Genomic DNA, 23,687 nt, shown 5'->3' on the forward strand with positions numbered 1-23,687 from the left:
GGGTAGAGTACCGGAGGACTGGAGGAGTGCCTGTATAGTTCCACTTTACAATGTGAAAAGGGGACATGTGTGAATGTAGTAGTTTCAGAGGGATTAGCTTGTTAAGTGTAGTTGGGAAGGCTTATGGGAGGATCTTGACTGAGAGGATTAGGAGAGGAACAGAGGGAGTAATTGGTAAGGAACAGTGTGGATTTAGGACGGGTAGAGGTTGTGTAGATCAGATTTTTGTGGTAAGACAGCTATGTGAGAAAGCAATAGGAAAGGGGAAAGATTTTTTTAGGCTTTTATGGATTTGGAAAAGGCTTACGATAGGGTAGACAGAAAGGCACTGTGGGAGGTTTTGCGGATATACGGGATAGGAGGAAAGCTTCTAGGAGCTGTCAAGAGTTTTTATGAGAGTAGTAGAGCTTGTATCAGGATTGGAAATGGAGAGAGTAAGTGGTTCGAGGTAAAGGTGGGACTTCATCAGGGATGCGTTATGTTGCCCTGGCTGTTCAACTTGTACATGGATGGGGTACTGCAAGAGGCAAATGCAAGAGTGGTGGGTCAGGGATTGGAGATGGTTAAAGAACATGGAGAGGTGAGCCAGCTGTTGTTTACAGACGACACTGCGCTTGTGGCAGGATCGGAGGAGGGATTGAGGAAGTTGGTGACAGAGTTTGGGAGAGTGTGTGATAGAAGAAAGCTAAAGATAAATGTGGGTAAAAGTAAGGTGATGAGATGTTCAAGGGATGAAGGTGGCAGCAGACTGGAAGTGAGCATTAAGGGAGAGTGACTGGAGGAAGTGGATAGTTTTAGATACTTGGGTGCAAATGTGGCAGGAAAAGGTGGAGTGAAGGTGGAGGTAGAATGTAGATTGAGAGAAGCGAGTAAATGCCTTGGTGGATTAAAGAGTGTAATGAGGAATAGACATTTGGGAATGGATGCTAAGAGGAGACTGTATGAAGGAGTGATTGTGCCAACAGCACTGTATGGGGCAGAAACATGGAACATAAGAGAGGAAGAGAGAAGGAGTTTGAATGTGTTTGAGATGAGGTGTCTGAGAAGTATGATGGGGGTTACTAGGCTAGATAGAGTGAGAAATGAGGAGGTGAGGAGTAGAACTGGGGTTGAAAGGGAGTTGGGAAATAGGGTTGATGAAAGAGCATTAGGATGGTTTGGACACATGGAAAGAATGAGTAAAGAAAGACTAGTAAAAGAGGTATGGAAGGCAGATGTGGAGGGAGTGAACATGAGGGGATGTCCTAGGATGAGGTGGATGGATGGGGTGAAGGGGGCTTTGGGGAAGAGGGGATGTCTGTTGAGGAAGGACAGGAGAGGACAGAAGACAGGGGTGAATGGAGAATGGTTGTATATGGATGATGTTGCGATGCATGAGGTGGAATGGGTGGGGGGATGGGGGGTGAGGTAGTATGTGTGAGCAAAATTTGATGCAGCCTGAAGGGATTTCTCCCCGTCTTCTCCTTTTATGCATGGGGGGACGGAGAGGGGAGGTCGTTGATTTAATGAAGTGGTCTTGCTGTGGATGTGCTGTGTCTTGCAACACTGCTTGTGACCCAGGGCAGTGGACAAGGTGCAGGGATGACCCATCATCCAGGAGGTGCTAAGATAAGAGGGAGGGTGGAGGGGTGTGGAGTGTATTCAGGGATGGAATGGGTGGGAATGATTTTATGCCTTTTTCTTTTTGGCTACCTCCCTTGTAAGGGGGAAAAAGCCCTGGTATGTATGTATGTACAGATGAATATTAATAAATCTAAATTCAGTATCAGATATTAGTTATCAAATGGTGTAATGGTTATATACATATGGTGTTAGATTATGTTAAAATTTAAATGGAGTTAAAAGGTATTTGGTTTTGATTAATATTGTTATTAAACTTTTTAGGATGAACCAGTGCAAAGAGTCTAACCAGGCCCTTATAGTGTTGGTCTGGAAAAATTTGAGAAGATTGAGTAAATAGATACATATATGCAGGAGTATATCCAGTGAAATGAGAGTGGTAGGATTTTATTTCAATATTAACTTATATTTGTTACTAAATTTGATCAAGTAGGTTAACTTCTTTTAAGAATTTAATAACTCCCTCATAATCATACTGCAGTTCTTTTCCCAATATCTTGGTCAAATTATAGTTACCATCTCTCTCTTTCTTATTTGGGAAGTGATGCTCTCTCAGTTCTCTGTGACTAAGGCATTCAACCACCAAATGTTTAATAGTCATAGGGATTAAGCAATCTTCACAGTAAGGTTGATTTTCACCACTCATAAGATACCCATGGGTCAGCCTTGAATGTTCTATGCAGAGACGACATATAATTACTTCCCATTTCCTTGGCATAGTATTTTAAGTAAGACATTTTTCAATTTCATAATATGATGTTGAGAGCAATCCTGGGCCTATCACAAAATACACATGCCCAACATGCTCCAAACCCATTACCTCCAGCCAACAGACAAAGGGCTCAGTTCAGTGCAGCTCATGCAAAAACTGGGCCCACCTCACTTGCACAACACTTGCTGACATAAAACAATACACAAACATCTGGACCAATTCTACTTCCCCACCCATAACTCCACTCTTACCATCACAAACACAACCTGGATCTTTGCCCACACTGCCACCCCTGCAATCCCCTTTACCCCTGCCCTCCTCCCAAAACACTCCTCTTCCTCTTTCTAACCCTGATCCTAATCCTCCACCACCAGTACATCAACCTACAACATATACCAAACACACATCAAAATATCACAACATATCACTGATGGCATTACAAAAAAAAAAAAAAAAATAATAATAATAATAATAATAATCCTCAAACAAAACAATATACACATTGCCATTATATAAGAAACGAAACTATGACACTCCCAAAAAACACCCACATTTCATAATTTCACCTCCATCAGATAAGACCAGACTGACTGCAAAGGCGGTTGTGGACTCATCACCCTAATCTATCAGTCCATCCGCTTTGTGGACACAGTGCCACTACCAAAACCCTCCTCCCTACTACAGACAACACAAATGAAACCTAATCAATTCAAATCTGATAAGGTAACAAATCCATAATTACAATAGTTAACATGTACATCCATGTACCTTCCCAAATCATTTTGTATAGACAAGCCATCTCACCTCTCACCCTGATGACAGACACATTATTTGATGTAAGAAAGACTTCCCCACAGACCCAGACTAACCCTTCATAGACAGCCTGACAAAGTATACAATTCATAACCTCAAGCACTTGTCCACCTGTGGCTCTGACAACATACATAACATCCACCTAGAACACCCTGGGCCACATGGCATACATACACTCACCAACATTGCATGCTAAAGCTATTCACACACCACTATACCTAACTTTTGGAAGCATGGGAAAATCATCACCATTCTCAAACCCAACAGTTCCAGCATCACACTACCCAATCACATTTCTCTGCACTTCCTCCAAAGTCACAGCATGCCTCATAATACAACTTATTACACCACAAACCCCCTTGCTGAATCACAATACTGTTTTAGATCACTCCTCTCCACTTACATTAAACCTCACACAAAGAAATTTTTATGGCATAAATTCAGATAAATGTAAGTGGCCTTCGACTACATGGATGAAGAAATGGTAAAGAAAATACTTGTTGCACTAATATGACCTAAATTGGAGTATGCTGCGACACTATGGGCACCTTGTACCCCCCCCCCCCCAAAGAAAGGAAAAAAAAAAAAAAACACACACACAAGGAAATTAGAAAGAATTCAAACAGCAGTGACACAAATGGCACCTACGTTCTCAAATTTGACATAGAAACAAAGATTGGATAAATTACATCTATCAACACTGGAACAGAGAAGAGAAAGATGTGATTTACTGACTATTTACAGAATTATGATGGGGATGGAAGTTCTTGATAGAGATGACTTGTTAAAATGGGACAAAAGAGACACAAGAGGACATGAGAAGCTAAAGGACAGTTACAGAAGAGAATTAAAAAGAATAGCTTCTCACACAGAGTGACTGATGTCTGGAACAAACTAAAAGGGGAAACAATGAATGCCAAATCTATACAAGATTTTAAGAACAAACTGGATGTGGAGAGATACAAAAACGGATCACTACGAGCATAGCTCTCCTCTTGTAAAATACAACTAGGTAAATACAGAACACTACACATAACACCAGACATTAGTAAAGCTTTCAATGGCATCCCATATCACAATCTCACAAATAAAATATGTCTCTCCCACAATCCTGCTGATATGTCTGTCAAGTGACAGGTTGTCTTTTATCAACACTCCCAAGTATTTCTCCTTTTTTGCTTTTGTAATGGGTTCACTTCCCAAGGAATACTTTAAGGATGGCGTTTTGCCATATTACCCATTTCCAATACTTTGAATTTTTTTGTAGTGAACTTCATTTCCCATTCTTGGCTCCATGCAAAAATAGTATCTAGATATTTTTGCAATAATCTACCATCCTTGTTTGACAGTCTTTTCATGATTTTTTGCATCATATACAAACATGTTGGCATAGCTTGTTGTTCCTTCCATCATATCATTGACATAGACAAGAAATATTATTGGTGCAGCCTTATGGAGCTTCACTCATTACTGCTCTACATCTTGACATCTTATCCTTTACTACTGTCCTTGTGTTTATCTCCTTCAAAAAGTCTTTCATTCATTCTAGTACTTTACCACTTAGTCCCCAGTGTTCCAATTTCCACAGGAGTTGACTGTGAGGTACTTTATCAAATGCCTTCTCTAGGTCGATACACACAGTCCACCCATCCCTCTCTCTTTTGCAGTGCATCAATCACTCTCAAGTAAAAGCTTATAAGGTTCGACAAATATGACCTTCCAGATCTGAAGCCACACTGACTGTCTGTCAGAATGTTCATCTCTTCAAAATATTTGGTCCATTGAGCTTTCACAATCCTTTTCTATAATTTCACCATTGTGCTGATTAGTAATACACATACCAAGGGCTTTTTTCCCCTTTTACAAGGAAGTTAGCCAAACTCAAAGGCATAAATCTACTTCCACCCATTTCACCTCCACATACTCCACTCCCATTCATCACCAGTCCCTCTTTTCTTGGCTCTTCCTGGATGACGGGTCATCCCTGCATCTTGCCCACTGCCCTGGATCAGAAGCAATGCAGCAAGACACAGCACATCCACAGCAATGCTGTTTTATTTAATATACATTTACCAATGGCTTTTTTCCTTTACCAGAGAGGTAGCCAAAGTCAAAAGGCATAATTCCATTCCCACTCATTTCATCCCCACCCATTCCACTCCCATACACCTTCCCTCCCTCATTTCTTGGCTCCTCCTGGATGACAGGTCATCCCTGCATCTTACCCACTGCCCTGGGTTAGAAGCAATGCAGCAAGACACAGTACATCCACAGTAAGGCCACTTTATCTAATTGGCAACCACCCTCTTCAGTCCCTCATGCAGAAAAAGTGATGGGGAGAAATATCTTCGTTGTCAAAATATCATTCACACAAAACCACTCCCTTTCATTCATCACAGCATTATCCATACACAACCATTCTCCACTTGCCCTTCCTTCCTCAACATACATCCTTCTCTTTCTCAATGCCCCATCAATCCATCTCATCCTCCATTGCTCTCTCCTGTTTACTCTATCCACCTCTGCCTTCCACACTTCTTTTACTAATCTTTCTTCACTCATTCTTTCCATATATCCATATCATCCCAATACCTTTTCATGAACCCTATCTCCCAACTCCTTTTCCACCCCTGCTCTTCTCACCTCCTCATTTTTCTCTCTATCCAGCCTAGTAACCCCTACCATGCTTCTCAGACATTTCATCTCAAATACATATAAAATCTTCCTCTATTATGTTTCATGTTTCTGCCCCATACAGTGCTGTCAGCACAGTCACCCCTTCATACAATGGTTAGTGATACTGGCTTAATCTAGTGGTCTCCTTGTTTCCACCTTTGTTAATTGGCACTATATTTGCCCTTATCTAATCAAGTGGCACAATGTTTTCATTCAATGACTGGTTGTTCCCTACATTCTTTAAGTATCCAGTGTCATGTACTGACATGTTACACAATGGACGCAGGCATCTGACATGTTACACAACAGACACGGGCATCGCACACACAGATGACGTGGAAGACTTGGAAGCTGGCAGTGGAGGAATACAAAATCAGGGCCTCCTGCCATCAGAGGTCACGTTCAAACTCTCCAAGGAGCTCTGAAGGTAGCTATAACTCCGAGGGATTCTCACAGGTAGGAGAGAGAGATTATAATAGGGATGACAGAAGAGATACTGTAAATATCATGATGTAGGGGATGATAGGAGAGAGAGATTTTATGCCTACAATGCAGAATTGGGACAAATTAGGAACGATAGATATGAATCAAGGGAGGATGGAAGTGTCAGTGTCGGGTATTATAATGCGAGAAGTAGTATCAGTACAAGCAAAATAGATGATGAAATAAGTCACAGACAGGAAACAGAAGTTCGCAGTTTTCAGGAATTCCCACAATCCAGGCACTATGATGCGGAAGATAACAAGAGTGAAGTTAGGCTAGGTGATAGATAACAAATTTGGAAGCAGGATGAGACTCGACGGAATTACCCACAGATAGTGGTCAGAATTGCATTACCTTGAGGAATTCCCACAAATAAGGGGCAGATATTACAGTAGGGAGGATGATAGAGAGAAAAATTGGATAGAGGGTCACCAAGGATAGGAAGGAGATATGCCATGGAGCAAAGTAGAATTGAAGATGAAGGACTCCCACAGGAAAGGGGTAGATATTATGATGTAGGTGGTATGAGCGAAGTTGGAATAAGTAGGGACCCTAGAGTTGAGTCATGCAGTGAGCTTTACCCTGGAAAAGGGATAGAAACCAAAAGGGAAACTAATAGGGTTGGAACAGAACAGCCTATGCAATGACATATGGGGACAAGTAGTGAAGGAAATATAATGGATGGCATCATAAAAGTACATACATACATATACCAAGGCTTTTTCCCCCTTACAAGGGAGGTAGCCAAAAAGGAAAAGGCATAAATTCATTTCCACCCATTCCATCCCTGAATACACTCCACACCCCTCCACCCTCCCTCTTATCTTAGCACCTCCTGGATGATGGGTCATCCCTGCACCTTGTCCACTGCCCTGGGTCACAAGCAGTGTCGCAAGACACAGCACATCCACAGCAAGGCCGCTTCATTAAATCGGCGACCCCCCCTCTCCGTCCCTCCATGCATAAAAGGAGAAGACGGGGAGAAATCCCTTCAGACTGCGTCAAATTTTGCTCACACATACTACCTCACCCCCCCATCCCCCCACCCATTCCACCTCATGCATCACAACATCATCCATATACAACCATTCTCCATTCACCCCTGTCTTCTGTCCTCTCCCTTCCTTCCTCAACAGACATTCCCCTCTTCCACAAAGCCCCTTTCACCCCATCCATCCACCTCATCCTAGGACGTCCCCTCATGTTCACTTCCTCCACATCTGCCTTCCATACCTCTTTTACTACTCTTTCTTCACTCATTCTTTCCATGTGTCCAAACCATCCTAATACTCTTTCATCAACCATATCTCCCAACTCCCTTTCCACCCCCGTTCTTCTCCTCACCTCATTTCTCACTCTATCTAGCCTAGTAACCCCCATCATACTTCTCAGACACCTCATCTCAAACACATTCAAACTCCTTCTCTCTTCCTCTCTTATGTTCCATGTTTCTGCCCCATACAGTGCTGTTGGCGCAATCACTCCTTCATACAGTCTCCTCTTAGCATCCATTCCCAAATGTCTATTCCTCATTACACTCTTTAATCCACCAAGGCATTTACTCACTTCTCTCCATCTACATTCTACCTCCACCTTCACTCCACCTTTTCCTGCCACATTTGCACCCAAGTATCTAAAACTATCCACTTCCTCCAGTCGCTCTCCCTTAATGCTCACTTCCAGTCTACTGCCACTTTCACCCCTTGTACATCTCATCACCTTACTTTTACCCACATTTATCTTTAGCTTTCTTCTATCACATACTCTCCCAAACTCTGTCACCAACTTCCTCAATCCCTCCTCCGATCCTGCCACAAGTGCAGTGTCATCAGCAAACAACAGCTGGCTCACCTCCCACTTTTCTCCATTTTCTTTAACCATCTCCAATCCCTGACCCACTACCCTTGCATTTACCTCTCGCACTACCCCATCCATGTATAAGTAGAACAGCAAGGGCGACATAAAGCATCCTTGATGAAGTCCCACCTTTACCTCAAACCACTCACTCTCTCCATTTCTAATCCCCATACAAGCTCTACTACGCTCATAAAAACTCTTGACAGCTCCTAGAAGCTTTCCTCCTATCCCATATATCTGCATAACCTCCCACAGTGCCTTTCTGTCTACCCTATCGTAAGCCTTTTCCAGATCCATAAAAGCCTAAAAAACATCCTTCCCCTTTCCTATTGCTTTCTCACATATTTGTCTTACCACAAAGATCTGATCTACACAACCTCTACCTGTCCTAAATCCACACTGTTCCTCACCAATTACTCCCTCTGTTCCTCTCCTAATCCTCTCAATCAAGATCCTCCCATAAGTCTTCCCAACTACACTTAACAAGCTAATCCCTCTGAAACTACTACATTCACACTTGTCCCCTTTTCACATTGTAAAGTGGAACTATACAGGCACTCCTCCAGTCCTCCGGTACTCTACCCTCTCTCTCCAGCAAACATTAAATAACCTCACCAACCAGTCCACCATCACAGAACCTCCTTTTTTTAGACATTCTGCATGGCATCCATCCAGACCAGGTGCCTTACCTGCTTTCATCATCTTAACAACTGCCTTCACTTCATCCTTCCTTATTTCTCCTCCATTTTCTTCACTCATCACTCTCATTTTCTTAGCATTTTCCACTGCAACTATCTTTCCCTCCCTATCCTCCTTAACATTTAGCAACTCCCTAAAATATTCTGCCCATCTTCCCTTTACTGCCTTCTCTTCCATTATCATCTCTCCATCTGCACCTTTAACCTTTTCTTCTCTACTTGATTCGCCTCCTCTTCCTCTCTTAACCACTTCCATACGGTGACGCCTACGTAGGGGGCATGAGGAGCAATTAGGTACTCGATGATCCCGACGTCGCCATCTTGATTATATTTATTGTAGTCGTACGTACGTAATTTCAATTCTCTCTAAACAGGCTTCATAAATTTTCTATGGTTATCAAAATACAAGGGTGAAAGAGAACGAACGATTGAGCACTGACTTTATTTTTTATAATGCGATTATTATGACGCAACATTGCACGTCGGGCAGCTAATGCTGCCAGATGTGCGATGTGCCCCGGAGTGAAGAGGTTAATTTCTTTCCAAAACATCTTTTTATTATTTTCAAAATTTTCTGTCATACTCTTACCCCATTTCACATCTGCTCTCCTCTTTGCCTCCTTTACCTTTTGCTTTAATTCTCTTTTCTTTTCTTTGTACTTCTCATATGACTCCCTCATCCTATTTTGTAAGCAATCTGTGAAAGCTCGCTTCTTCTCCTCTACAACCTTCTTTGTTTCCTCATCCCACCATTCACTACCCTTTCTTCTATTTCCTCCTGTCCTTCTTGTTCCACACACCATCCTTGCACACTTTGCGACTTCCGCCTTGAACCATCCCCATTCCTCCTCCACACCTAGCTCTACTCTATCCTTCACTCCCTCCCACTCCTCCTTCAGCTTCTTCTTGTACTCCTTCTCCTTTTCATTTAAAGAATTCACTCTAAGCACCTCCCAACCTTTTGTCCCTTTCCTCTTTCTCCATCCATCCTCCACTCTCAACTTACCTTCCACCAAAAAATCATCTGATATTCCCCCACCCTCTCCCCTTAGCACATGTACATCCTTAACTCATCCTATCATAATCCTATTTACCACTACATAATCCATCAACGCTTTATCTACCACCCTTCCATCCACCACCATCTCCCATGTGTACTTATGCTTGACTTTCTTCTGAAACACTGTATTTGCTATCATCAACTCTCTTTCTAGACACATTTCCACCATCAACTCTCCTCTACGATTCTTTCCTGGAACTCCACATTTCCCAACCACTCCATCAATTGGACCATTTCTTACCCTAGCATTAAGGTCACCCAGTACTATTACATTGACATTTCTCCCTAAATCCTCTATGCACTCATTTAGATCTATCCTAAAGGCCTCCCTTTCTTCTACACTCGTCTCACTGCCAGGCCCATATGCACTTACAAAGACCCACATCTCCTTTCCCAGTTTCACCTTCATCCACATTATCCTTGAGGAAACCTCCTTCCACTCCACTACACATTTACCTATCTCTTCACTTACTAGAATAGCCACCCCTTCCCTTCCTCACCCTCTCTTCACTCCTGATAACCTCCCACTTACACTCCCAAACTTACACTCACCCTTCCCTTTCAACTTAGTTTCACTCAAAGCCAACACATCCATCTTTCTTCTCACAAACATACTACCTATCTCTTCCCTTTTACTCTCATCTGTACCACATCCATGCACATTAAAAGACCCAAACCTTAGGGTGCTGGTCGGAAAACTCCCAGACCCTCTTATACCTTTACTTTTTCGTTTAGGAATGTCCCCTGTGGGGCTACAAGGAGAAGGATGCCTAGTCCCACTCCCCGTCCCTTTCTTCTCGCCTCTTACAATCCAAGTGGAAATACTTGGTGGCAGTATTCTTTTCCCCCACCATAGGGAATTCCCCCACAGCAGAAAATGAATACTCAGAGAAATGGTACAGGACAGCAACAAGGGGCTGGGGGACAGCATAACGGAGGGACAGTCGTAGTCATTTCTCTATGAAGAATTTTCCTCTATCATTGACAAAATGATGTGTGGCTCTGATGCGTAGGGGCGCCCCATATAGACCCTAAAGCATCAACTGCATGGTACTTTGCCACAATAACAAGCAGCCAATACCCCAGACATGAATCATCTTATTCCCAAATTTAATGAAAAGGATCCAGATTGGTTCTTTTCCTCATTTGAGGGCTTAGCCAAACAGTTAGGATGGAGAAGAGATATCTGGTCAGCGATGATAAGATCTAGCCTAACTCCAAGAGCCTTAAGGGTGTACACAATATTTGACAGAGATGGCATTTATGATTATGATCAGATTAAGAGTGAAATACTAAAGGTATATGAGGTTACCCCAGCAGATTTCAGAAAGAAATTTAGGGAAGATAGGAAAGATATCAGTCATGGATATATGGATCTAACTAGGAATTTAAGGAGTGACCTAGTGAAATGGATGTGAGCAGAAAATGCTATAAATACTGAGAAAGTCCTAAAAGCGATAGCAATCGAGTAATTTCTTAACCTACTAAGCAATGAAGCCAAGCTGTACGTAACCACACAAAAATGTGAGACATTAGTAGAAGTAGCAAGTTTTGCTCAAAACTTTGCACTAAGAATGAGCAAAATCAAAGTAAAAAGAGAAGCATAATACAAACTCAGAGAGGTGAGAACAGAGGCGTGTTTGCGGTTTCAAGTCAGAGATATACATGACCGCAACTAGGGGATAGTTGGAGAAAACCACTCAAATGTTTCAGATGTGAGAGATATGGGCATAGAACTCAGGATGGCTATGCTAGGCTCAGTGAAAACGTGTATATGCAGGACATGGGAGGCAAGTAAACTAGGCAAGGAATAATGTGTGTACGAGTAGAGCAGTGTTTCCCAACCTTTTTTGGCTGCGACCCTAAATCCACTCTTAGCCTGGAGTCACGACCCTAATTGTAACAATAAATTCAACCATTTCATGTTATATTTCTACGTACTTGCATAATGTTTATAAACTTTCGTTTTTATAGTTCAGTTTATATTTACTAGCATTTGAAACCTGAATGAAAAAAAAAAGTTTAAAAAGAAAGGAAACTTTATTTTATACCCTCTGGTGACCCTCAAAAACACCCTCGCGACCCTAGTTTGGGTCGCGACCTTGGGGTTGGGAACCACTGGTGTAGAGGAAAGTGAAATGAATGCAGACCAAGATAGGTGTTATTCTTGTGGAACCTTTGGTCATGGGATGGAAACTTGCTCCAAAGTAAAGGAAAACAAAGGGGATATGCAAGACTAGAGACAAAGACAGGACAGCAGCAAGGCAGAGGAAAAAGGGGTAGTGCACAAGACTGAAGACAGAAATTGCTGCATAGGTGAAGGTAGGGTAGGCGAGACAGGCAAAATAGGGATCAGCCCAGAGTGGTTACCATATGTAAAGGACACCAGAATAGGAATAGAGGGGAGTGGAAGAAAATATGTGGTCAAGGCTCTGCGAGACACAGGGGCATCACCAGAGGCCAGGCCAAGAAGGCACGAGAAGAAGGAGGCGATGATAACCTGGACCCACTGTTCGGCGCAGACCCTGAAAACACGATCCCAAAGGAATCACAGAATGAGAATGATGTTGAGGAAAAACAAGTAACAGCCAGAGGAGTAGCTGAAGGCCAGGGAGATGACATCCTAGCAGAGGAGATTGTCCGTGAGATGGTCATGGATAGGAAGGAACTCATCAGACTACAGCAGGAGGATCCTGAACTGGAGGCAGTACGCTGAGCAGTTGATGAGGAAGAGTAGGAGAAAGGGAAGTACAGCGAGAGGGAGTTTGTCATGGAGGATGGTGTGCTCTTGACAAAATACAAGGCACCAAAAAAGATAGGTGATATTGTTTCTCAAATAGTCTTGCCTCAAGTGATGAGAGAGAAAAATTGTGAGGCTAGCTCATGAAACTTCGTGTGCCCACCTTGGGGTCACCAAAACAAAGCAAATGATATCAGTGCACTTTTTCTGGCCTTGATTGTCAGAGGACGTCAAAAGAACAGTTAGGCAGTGTGTTGTGTGTCAAATGACTGGGAAGCCAAACGACACACCTAAGAAAGTACCCATGTGCCAAGTTCCTGTCATCAAGGAGCCCTTTTCCAAGGTTGTTGATTGTGTAGGCCCTCTCCCAAAGACAAAATCTGGGAAATCATTTCTCCTCACCATAATGTGTCAGGCTACTTGGTATGCTGAAGCAATACTCTCTCAACCATTAACCACTTCACTCCGGGACTTAAATCTCGTGGGCAGCAGCCAATGCCAGCCGTACGACGTGTTGTAATAATACTCGCATCATAAAATATAGTCACTGCTTATATCGATCATTCTCTCTTTCACCCATGAATTTTGAAAACCACAGAGAATGGGATTAAGGGCACATTAGGGAGAATGTAAAAACACAGGGGCGACTACAATAAATATAATCAAGACGCCGATATGGCAGCGTCGCGAATCCACTTGCTCCTCATGACGCCTACGTGTGCGGCACCGTATGGTAGGGGTTAAGGCCAGAACAATCACCAAGGCTTTAATGTCTTATTTTAGTAAGATGGGTATGCCTCGGGAGGTACAAAGTGACAGAGGCACTAACTTTTTAAGTGGGATATTCAAAGGAGCCCTGGAAGGCTTCAACATAAAACACGTGATCACATCAGCATATCCCCCCCCAAAGTCAGGGAAATCTCGATAGGTTCTACAGAACCTTAAAACACATGATTTGAGCCTTTGTATTAAAATTTGAGAAGGACTGGGATGAAGGCATAGATCTGTTACTATATGCCACTAGGATAACTGTACATGAAGGTCTAGGTTTTTCTCACTTTTACTTGATGTTTGGTAGAACCCCAAGGTCCTTGCCTCCCTGTAAGACCAGCTACTGTCAAAACCCCCAGAGAAAAGTACCATGTATACCAAGTTAGTGGGTACCAACTTTGAGAAGTTGAGGAATGTTCGGCAAATAGCAAAAAGAAACCTCGAAATAGCGCAGGGTAACTATAAGGATTATAATGATAGCAAATCGGTTAAGAGGGAACTAAAAGTTGGAGAATATGTGCTTGTGCTGTCCCCTCAAAAAACATCATTGCATTCAAGGGAACAGTAGAGGAAGAAGCAATTGGCATGGTTGAGACAGAGCGAATTGACAGGAGCCTTGATTCAGATATCGGGGATCTAACCTTCTTTTATGACTTAGACAGATCAGACACCAGTGAGGCATTGGAGGAATCTTTATCATCACTGGAAGGAGAGATGCAGGAAGAGGTTAGAGCACTTCTCTGCAAGAATGCCCAGATATTTTCCTCATGCCCCACTGTTACTCAAGCAATATATCATGATATTGTCTTAGAAGATGGAGCCAAGCCAGTGAAGCGGACACCGTACCAATTGTCGCCCCAGAAGAAGAGAATCATAGAGGAGGAAATAAGGCAACTCATGGACCAAGGGTTGGTGGAATCTAGCACTAGTCCCTGGGTCTTGCCAGCTGTGCTGGTACCAAAATCTGGAGGTGAGTGGAGGTTATGTGCTGATTATAGGAAGGTAAATACAGTCACTAAAGTGGATCCTTACCCTCTCCCCAGAATAGATGACCTCATTGAGGGGGTCACTGCTGCTAATTTTTTGTCCAACCTGGATCTGATGAAGGGATATCATCAGATCCCCCTTACAAGTAGGGCTACTGAGGTATCCGCTTTTGTTACCCCACATGGGCACTTTCAATATAAGGTAACCCCATTCAGGATGAAAAATAGTGGAGCATCCTTCCAGTGCCTTGTTAATTGGCTAGTTGAGGAATTGCTGGGTGTCAGGGCATACTCAGATGACATAGTGGTGTTCTCTGACACATGGAGTTATCACATTCACCAGTTGAGGAATTTATTCAACAGACTAGCACAAGCTAGGTACTATTGACTACCTGGGACACCAAGTTGGCCAGAATTGCACCATGACATTTGAGGCCAGAGTGAAAGACATCATGGACTTCCAAGTCCCGAAGACGAAGAGAGGCATCAGAAGATTCATGGGCATGCTTGGATTCTATCGAAGGTAGTGTCCAAAACTTGCAGAGGTAGCCGCTCCTTTAACCCGCATGCTCTCTTATAATCATTTCAGGTGGGATGAGGGTGCTGATGCAGCCATTGACGAATGCAAGAAACTTCTCTCAGATCGTCCTGTCTTGATAGCCCCAGATTATAGTAAGACCTTCTATCTTTTTTGTGACACCAGTCATGTAGCTGTAGGAGCCATGCTTGCTCAGGAAAAGGATGGTGTCATGAGACCCATCTCCTTTATGTCTCAGATTCTCAAGAAGTATCAAACACAGTACTCTACCATTGAGAGGGAGGCCCTCAGTCTCATATTAGCCTTAAGAAAATTCCATATATTTCTAGATGAGAAAGTAATCATCCTAAGTGACCATAACCCATTGAAGTATATCATAGACGGTAAGACAAAAAATGACAGATTAGGTAGATGGGCATTAGCACTCCAGGGGTATGATCTAAGTATTCAACATATTCCAGGAAAATCAAATATGGTTGCCAATGGCCTCTCGCATCCTGACACAAATGTTCAGGCCCTGTTTCACAAGTCTGAACATTTTTCTCCAGTGAAGGTGGAAGGTAAGTTGAGAGTGGAGGATAGATGGAGAAAGAGGAAAGGGACAAAAGGTAGGGAGGTTCTTAGAGTGAACTCCTTGAATGAAAAGGAAAAGGAGAAGGAGTACGGAAAGAAGCTGAAGGAGGAGTGGGAGTAAAGGATGTAGTAGAGATGGGTGTGGAGGAGGAATGGGGATGGTTCAAGGAGGGAGTCATAAAGTGTGCAAGGATGGTGTGTGGAACAAGAAGGACAGGGGGAAATAGAAGAAAGGGTAGTGAATGGTGGGATGAGGAAACAAAGAAGGTTGTAGAAGAGAAGAAGCGAGCATTCACAGATTGGTTACAAAAGAGGACGAGGGAGTCATATGAGAGGTACAAAGAAAAGAAAAGAGAAGTAAAGCAAAAGGTAAAGGTTGCAAAGAGGAGAGCAGATGTGAAATGGGGTAAGAGTATGACAGAAAATTTTGAAAGTAATAAAAAGAGGTTTTGGAAAGAAATCAAGAGAGGAAGAGGAGGCAAATCAAGTAGGGAAGAAAAGGTAAAAGGTGTAGATGGAGAGATGATAATGGAAGAGAAGGCAGTAAGGGGAAGATGGGCAGAATATTTTAGGGAGTTGCTAAATGTGAAGGAGGATAGGGAAGGAAAGATAGCTGCAGTGGGAAATGCGAAGAAAATGAGTGATGAGTGAGGAAAATGGAGGAGAAATAAGAAAGGATGAGGTGAAGGCAGTTGTTAAGATGATGAAAGCAGGTAAGGCACCTGGTCTGAATGGATGCCATGCAGAATGTCTGAAAAAGGGAGGTACAGTGATGGTGGACTGGCTGGTGAGGTTATTTAATGTTTGCTGGAGAGAGGGTAGAGTACCGGAGGACTGGAGGAGTGCCTGTATAGTTCCTCTTTACAAGGGAAAAGGGGACAAGTGTGAATGTAGTAGTTTCAGAGGGATTAGCTTGTTAAGTGTAGTTGGGAAGACTTATGGGAGGATCTTGATTGAGAGGATTAGGAGAGGAACAGGAGTAATTGGTGATGAACAGTGTGGATTTAGGACAGGTAGAGGTTGTGTAGATCAGATCTTTGTGGTAAGACAGATATGTGAGAGAGCTATAGGAAAGGAGAAGGATGTTTTTTGGGCTTTTATAGATCTGGAAAAGGCTTATGATAGGGTAGACAGAAAGGCACTGTGGGAGGTTATACAGATATATGGAATAGGAGGAAAGCTTCTAGGAGCTGTCAAGAGTTTTTATGAGAGTAGTAGAGCTTGTGTCAGGATTGGAAATGGAGAGAGTGAGTGGTTCGAGGTAAAGGTGGGACTTCGTCAAGGATGCGTTATGTCGCCCTGGCTGTTCAACTTATACATGGATGGGGTGGTGCGAGAGGTGAATGCAAGGGTAGTGGGTCACAGATTGGAGATGGTTAAAGAAAATGGAGAAAAGTGGGAGGTGAGCCAGCTGTTGTTTGCGGACGACACTGCGCTTGTGGCAGGATCGGAGGAGGGATTGAGGAAGCTGGTGGCAGAGTTTGGGAGAGTATGTGATAGAAGAAAGCTAAAGATAAATGTGGGTAAAATAAGGAGATGAGATGTACAAGGGGTGAAAGTGGCAGTAGACTAGAAGTGAACATTAAGGGAGAGTGACTGGAGGAAGTGGATAGTTTTAGATACTTGGGTGCAAGTGTAGCAGGAAAAGATGGAGTGAAGGTGGAGGTAGAATGTAGATTGAGAGAAGCGAGTAAATGCCTTGGTGGATTAAAGAGTGTAATGAGGAATAGACATTTAGGAATGGATGCGAAGAGGAGACTGTATGAAGGAGTGATTGTGCCAACAGCACTGTATGGGGCAGAAACGTGGAACATAAGAGAAGAAGAGAGAAGGAGTTTGAATGTGTTTGAGATGAGGTGTCTGAGAAGTATGGTGGGGGGTTCTAGGCTAGATAGAGTGAGAAATGAGGAGGTGAGGAGAACAGGGGTGAAAAAGGAGCTGGGAGATATGGTTGATGAAAGAATATTAGGATGGTTTGGACACATGGAAAGAATGAGTGAAGAAAGAGTAGTAAAAGAGGTATGGAAGGCAGATGTGGAGGGAGTGAACATGAGGGGATGTCCTAGGATGAGGTGGATGGATGGGGTGAAGGGGGCTTTGGGGAAGAGGGAATGTCTCTTGAGGAAGGAAGGGGGAGGATGGAAGACAGAGGTGAGTGGAGAATGGTTGTATATGGATGATGTTGTGATGCATGAGGTGGAATGGGCGGGGGGGGTGGGGGGTGAGGTAGTATGTGTGAGCATATTTTGATGCAGCCCGAAGGGATTTCTCCCCGTCCTCTCCTTATATGCAAGGGGGGACGGAGAGGGGGGGTCGTCAATTAAATGAAGTGGCCTTGCTGTGGATGTGCTGTGTCTTGCGACACTGCTTCTGACCCAGGGCGGTGGGCAAGGTGCAGGGATGACCCGTCATCCAGGAGGTGCTCAGATGAGAGGGAGGGTGGGAGGGGTGTGGAGCGTATTTAGGGATGAAATGGGTGGGAGTGTTTTTATGCCTTTCCCTTTTTGGCTACCTCCCTTGAAAGGGGGAAAAAGCCTTGGTATATGTATGTATGTACTGACATGTTACACAATGGACACGGGCATCTGACATGTTACACAACGGACGCAGGCATCGCACACACAGATGACGTGGAAGACTTGGAAGCCGGCAGCGGAAGAATACAAAATCAGGGCCTCCTGCCATCAGAGGTCAGAGGGCACATAAATCAAAATGATGAATCAAAGTAGGGCCCTCACTTCTAGGTCCCATTGCTTATATAACTTAGATGAGTATTAGTGAATATATTGTAAGCCCTCTTCACACAAAAATAAAGATACAGGTAAATTGTGAGGAGTTGGGTAGATAGGAATAGGGTAGGTTATATCGGTATATATTGACACCTGTGCCATGGCACTGGTGCTGTACGGCTGTAGTATAAAGAAGATGCAAAGGCATTCTTTAGTTCTCTTGATTACTGTACTCGCACTCTGTTCACACCAACTTAATTGTAAGTACAAGAAATATTGTAATTAGATTCTTGTATTAAATTAAGTGAAGTACACTCCCAAACTTTCCTTGTCCAGTGAAGTAAAAATTGATCATAAGAGACTAAGTGTTACTCTAGGACTTTGATTGCATGAACTACTCGAATCACAGCTTATGATTTGATGTACCAACTCAAATACAGATCCTAGCATGTGACACCAGTTTGAGATTCTGTCAGGTCCTGAATTTTTTGTCACATCCTGTGACCCAGGAGATTGAGCACTTCCCTTACTTCAACATTTATATCTGCTAAACCTGGGTTTTTGCTCCCCTTGCTTTGCTCTGAAAAAATTGTGCTCTTTTGTGAAGAGTGATTGGAAAATTCATTCATTATTTCTGCCTGAGCTGAGGGCTCTTTAAATACCTCACCACCCACTATTAACTTGGTGATTTCTTCCCTGTGTCTCAATTTACCATTTATAAACCTGTAAAACTTGGTTCATCTTTGCATTTATCTACTACATCTCTTTGAAATTGCTTTCTTCCTCTTTTCAAGTTTTTGTATAGTCATTCTTAGCTTGTTTGTAAGTTTCTTTTCTTCCTCCAGTTTCCCCAAGCTACATCCCGGGCCTTTTTCCCAATCTCAAACGTTTTGGTAAACCAGTCCTGTTTCAGCTTCCTTTCTTTAGTCTTTAGCACATATTTGTTAACTCCCCAATTATAAAAGCCAAGAAACATTTCCCATTCCCTCCTTACTTCTATGGTATTCATGAATTACTTCCAGTTTGTTTATTCAAAGTATTTTTTCAACTGTAAGAAATCTGCTTTCCTAAAATTGAGTCTCCCTTCCCTGTGCGATTCATTCCTTGGCCCTATTTTTTCATGATACAGCTGAATTTCAATAGTAACATGGTCACTTTTCCTATTGGGCAAAGGTAAGTCAAAGAATTGATGATGTCTGGCTCTTTGATTAGTAACAGATTTAATCTTATGGGAGTGCCATCTCCTCTTACCAGAGTCACAAGTTGGAGCCATCGTAAATCTCGATTCTTTGTATAGTAATCGATTCCCCAAAAGAAGATTCAAAATTTAGTTTTAAAATCGTCGACCCCAACAACTATTTTTACGATAGTTTTCAGTACCCGATGTTGTTCCCCAACGGGAATCTCGGTTATTCGTACACTATGAAGAAAAATAATAAAGACAACAAAAACCTGACCCGCCGCATGTATTACTCTTCTCTATACATGGAAAGGGAAGGAATCTTTAATTACTTGACTAAGGGAAGGAAATTATTCCAACAATTCACCGTTGATAACTATGTAAAAATTGAGTCAAATAGATTGGCGTTCATTGAGCTTAGCCAAAAACAAATAAGAAAGGAACGTGCACATATTTTACAAGGAGAAGAAGGACAAAGTGCCGGTCAACGGGTTATCATACCTGCAACGTTTGTCGGGGGCCAAGATACATTAAACAGCGCCAATAAGACGCGCTAGCGTTTGTCACTTATTACAGGGCCCCAGATTACTTTATCACTTTTACGATGAACCCGTGTCGGGAAGAACAAACGAGCAGCAAAGTGAGCTATTCTGCACAAGGCAACGATCGACCCGATTTGGTTAGTCGTCTTTTTAAGCTGAAAGTTGACGCGTTAATGGATGATTTAACAAAGAAAATCATATTTGGACGCGTAAAGGCTAATCTTTATAGTGTAGAGTGGTAGAAAAGAGGTCTTCCTCACCTACACATTCTTCTGTGGATGGAGCAACGGGTAACAGGCGATGTGGTAAAAAAGTTAATTTCGGCCGAAATACCCGATAAAACCAAGGAACTTAGGTTGTACGGAATTGTAACAAGATGTATGATCCACGGTCCCTGTAAAGGTTTTGACGAGTCTAACGCATGTTGTCAAGGAAAGCAAATGGACCAACCAAACTGTGGAAAAGGCTTTCCTAAACTATGCAGACAGGAATTGTTGTTTGGAAACAATGGTTACCCTTTGTACCAAAGGTCTGTCGGAGAAGGCGGCCACTCATTTACAAAAAATATAAATGGCAAAAAAGTTACAGTGGATAATTCGTGGGTTGTTCCGTATAACCCGTATCTTTGTTTAAAGTATAATGCACACATTAACGTTGAATGTTCAAATTCTATCAAATGTATTGCATATGTTACAAAGTAGGTAAACAAAGGCTGTGATCGCATTCTCTTCACAAAAACCGGCGAAAACGATTCCGTTAACGAAGTTAGAAACTTTCAGGAGGCTAGGTATGTTAATGCTAACGAGGCGACATGGAAGATATTTAAATTTGCTATTCACAAAAGTTACCCTGCCGTGGTGGCCCTTGATTTATACTTGGAAGGCGAAAACGAAGTGTTTTACACAGAAGGGACTTCAAAGGAAGAAATTGATAAGAAGACAAAAAAGGACACCCAGTTGACGGCATTTTTCAAGCTGTGTTCTCATAATGAGTTTGCGGAAAGTCTATACTACCACCAAGTACCTAATCATTTCCTATTTGACGAGAAAACGTTAAAGTGGGTTGAACGAAAAACGCGCGCATCCTCTTTAGGGCATGTAAGGGCTGTGACAAATAAAACCGTTGAACTTTTCTATTTAAGACTGCTTCTTACGCATAGACGAGGCCCTACTTCTTTTAAAGATCTAAGAACCGTCGAAGGGAAAAGTTACGACACCTTCAGGGAAACCGTCAAAGCAATGGGACTCTTAAACGACGAGGAAGCATGTTGGTGTTTTCGGACCTTGAAGATCAGTCACTTATTTGGGAAGAGACAAAGGATCTATTTGCCAGTGACGTTTTACACTGTCGGAAGTTAACAGAATACAACGACGAAATTTATCTTGATGCCTTAGGGCTTAGACGATATACAAGAACACATGTGGAATTGTGGAGGAGGAAAGATTGATCAATACGGGCTGCCGCCTTCTAGAGAAGGTGAAAGGACAACGAACGTTATACGCAGGGAAAAATCGTACAGCAAAGAAAGGTTAGCAGAAGAGGTTAAGGAGAAGGTAGTGCTTTTGAATGATAAACAGAGGAATTGTTACGATGTTGTAATGAACCGCGTCTTCCGAATACAAGAATAACGGGTTTTTCCTTGACGTCCCCGGAGGCACGGGGAAATCTTTCGTTCTTAACGCTATTCTGGACACAGTCCGTTCCCAGGGGAAAATAGCCTTGGCTGTCGCTTCTTCGGGCATAGACGCTACAGTCTTGCACGGAGGAAAGATACCGTTACTGGTAAACAACGAAATTCGCGCCTGCAGTATCAAGAAGAACACTGAGATGGCAAGACTTATAAGGATGACATCAATCATAGTGTAGGACGAAGTTGTAATGGCAAACAAGAATACGATCACATCACTGGACATAACTTTAAGAGACATAACGGAAAAATAATTTTTTTATGGGTGATATAGTTTTTGTTTGTGCAGGAGATTTTAGGCAAATTCTACCAGTCATAAGAGGAGGGGGAAAGAACGACGAGCTCGAATACTGTATAAAATCCAGCTATTTCTGGGACGATCTGACAAAGTTAGAATTAACAGAGAACGTGAGACTCCACTCCAAAGACGTTGAGAACAAGAGGTTTGCTAAAAATCTGTTAGCCTTGGGAACTGGAGAAACTGGCCCTGTCCGGTTTCCTGAGAAATTCGGAGTCTTGGTCGAAACCAGGGAAGAGTTAGTGAAAAAGGTGTATGACAACTTTGAAGAAAATCACTTGAATGCTCTTTACTTTGAGAAAAGAGTTATAATTTCACCCACTAACGAAGACGTCGACAGAATAAATATGATGGTGTATGAGAAATCGAAAGAGCGAGAAGTGACGTACACGAGTGTGGATAGTGCCCACGAGGACAATATGGACATTCAGCTGTCCGTTTTCAATTCGTTATCAAGCCCGTCTATTCCCCTCCATGAATTGAAGCTTAAAATAGGGTGCGTTATCATGGTTATACGGAACATATGTCCGCCGAAACTGTGTAACGGTACTAGAATAATTGTAACAAATTTACGTAAGAACATTATTGTTGGTAAGATCTTGGGAGGAAGCTATAGGGGTGAACAAGTTTTGTTACCAAGAATAACCTTGGAGGCCACGGATACTCCTGTGTATTTCAAGCGTAAACAATTTCCCGTAAAACTTAGCTACGCTATGACGATTAATAAATCCCAGGGACAGACGTTTCATAGTTGTGGACTCCTTCTTGATACAGCCCAGTGCTTTGCGCACGGCCAATTTTATGTTGCGTGTTCTAGAGTAACTAACTGGGATTTGTTAATAGTGTATACTGGCTGGGAGAAAGTAAATGAAAGTTACGAGTTAAAACCAGCCCGTAATTGTGTTTACCAAGAACTTTTTTACAAGCACCTAAGAGAAGAGGAATTACCTGTAGTGCCCACAGTTGCCGAAAACGAGGACCCCGTCCTGGCAGAAGAGAAACCGGAACAAGGAAAGGTTGTCATTCCGAAGGATATCTACTCCATCTCCGAAGAAGCCGTCAAAATGATTTTGCCCAGCTATTCTGACGACGAAAACAGTAACGAAAGTTGAGGAAAGTTTAGGGGACAAGTTGGAAGACGTCAAGGAAAAGTTGGAAGAAAAGATGGAAGAAAAATTCGCAAAATTGTGTGTGTGTGTGTGTTCATGTATGTATCTATGTGTGTGCATGTTTGTGCGCGTGTGTTATCGTGTATAGATGTTCCAAAAATCACATGTGGAAGAAGACTACTGCGAGCGCAGCGAGCGGCGCCGTGGGCCAAGCACCCGTGGCGGAGCCACGGCCGGCGTCAGCCGGGTGCTTGTAAACATAAAAATGAGAGTTGCACATAATGTAAAGAATAAAGTTTTTTTTTCATTTAATTTTTCTCTTGTTTTAACTGCTATCGTTGTCACCTTTCGCCTTCTTCGGTTCAGGTTCACTCTCAGCAGTGGTTTTTGCCTGACGTTTTGTAAAGAATCGATCCAAGGTCATTTGCTTTTGTCGGCTTTTAACAATCTTTCGAAAATGTACAAGGCAAACATCATCATAGTGAGCGATAGCCCGACTAGTGAACACTTTTTCTGGGTGATTCTTTTCAACAAATTCCGAAACTTCATAGAATTTTCCTGTCTTTTATTCGGGCTGTCGGAATAATGGCTGCCTCCTCTTCGTCTTCACTGAAC

At 42.7% G+C, this 23,687-nt stretch overlaps 1 protein-coding gene across 6 annotated transcripts in view; it reads right to left on the minus strand.

Annotated features, from left to right (window-relative positions):
- Mms19 (MMS19 nucleotide excision repair protein) overlaps positions 1-23,687 on the minus strand; it is a 514,253-nt gene that overhangs the window by 19,963 nt on the left and 470,603 nt on the right. The gene's annotated exons all lie outside the window — the stretch shown is intronic.

Source organism: Oratosquilla oratoria, chromosome 19, assembly GCF_046742065.1.
Source record: "Oratosquilla oratoria isolate Oo_2021 chromosome 19, ASM4674206v1, whole genome shotgun sequence".
Classification (NCBI taxonomy): domain Eukaryota; kingdom Metazoa; phylum Arthropoda; class Malacostraca; order Stomatopoda; family Squillidae; genus Oratosquilla; species Oratosquilla oratoria.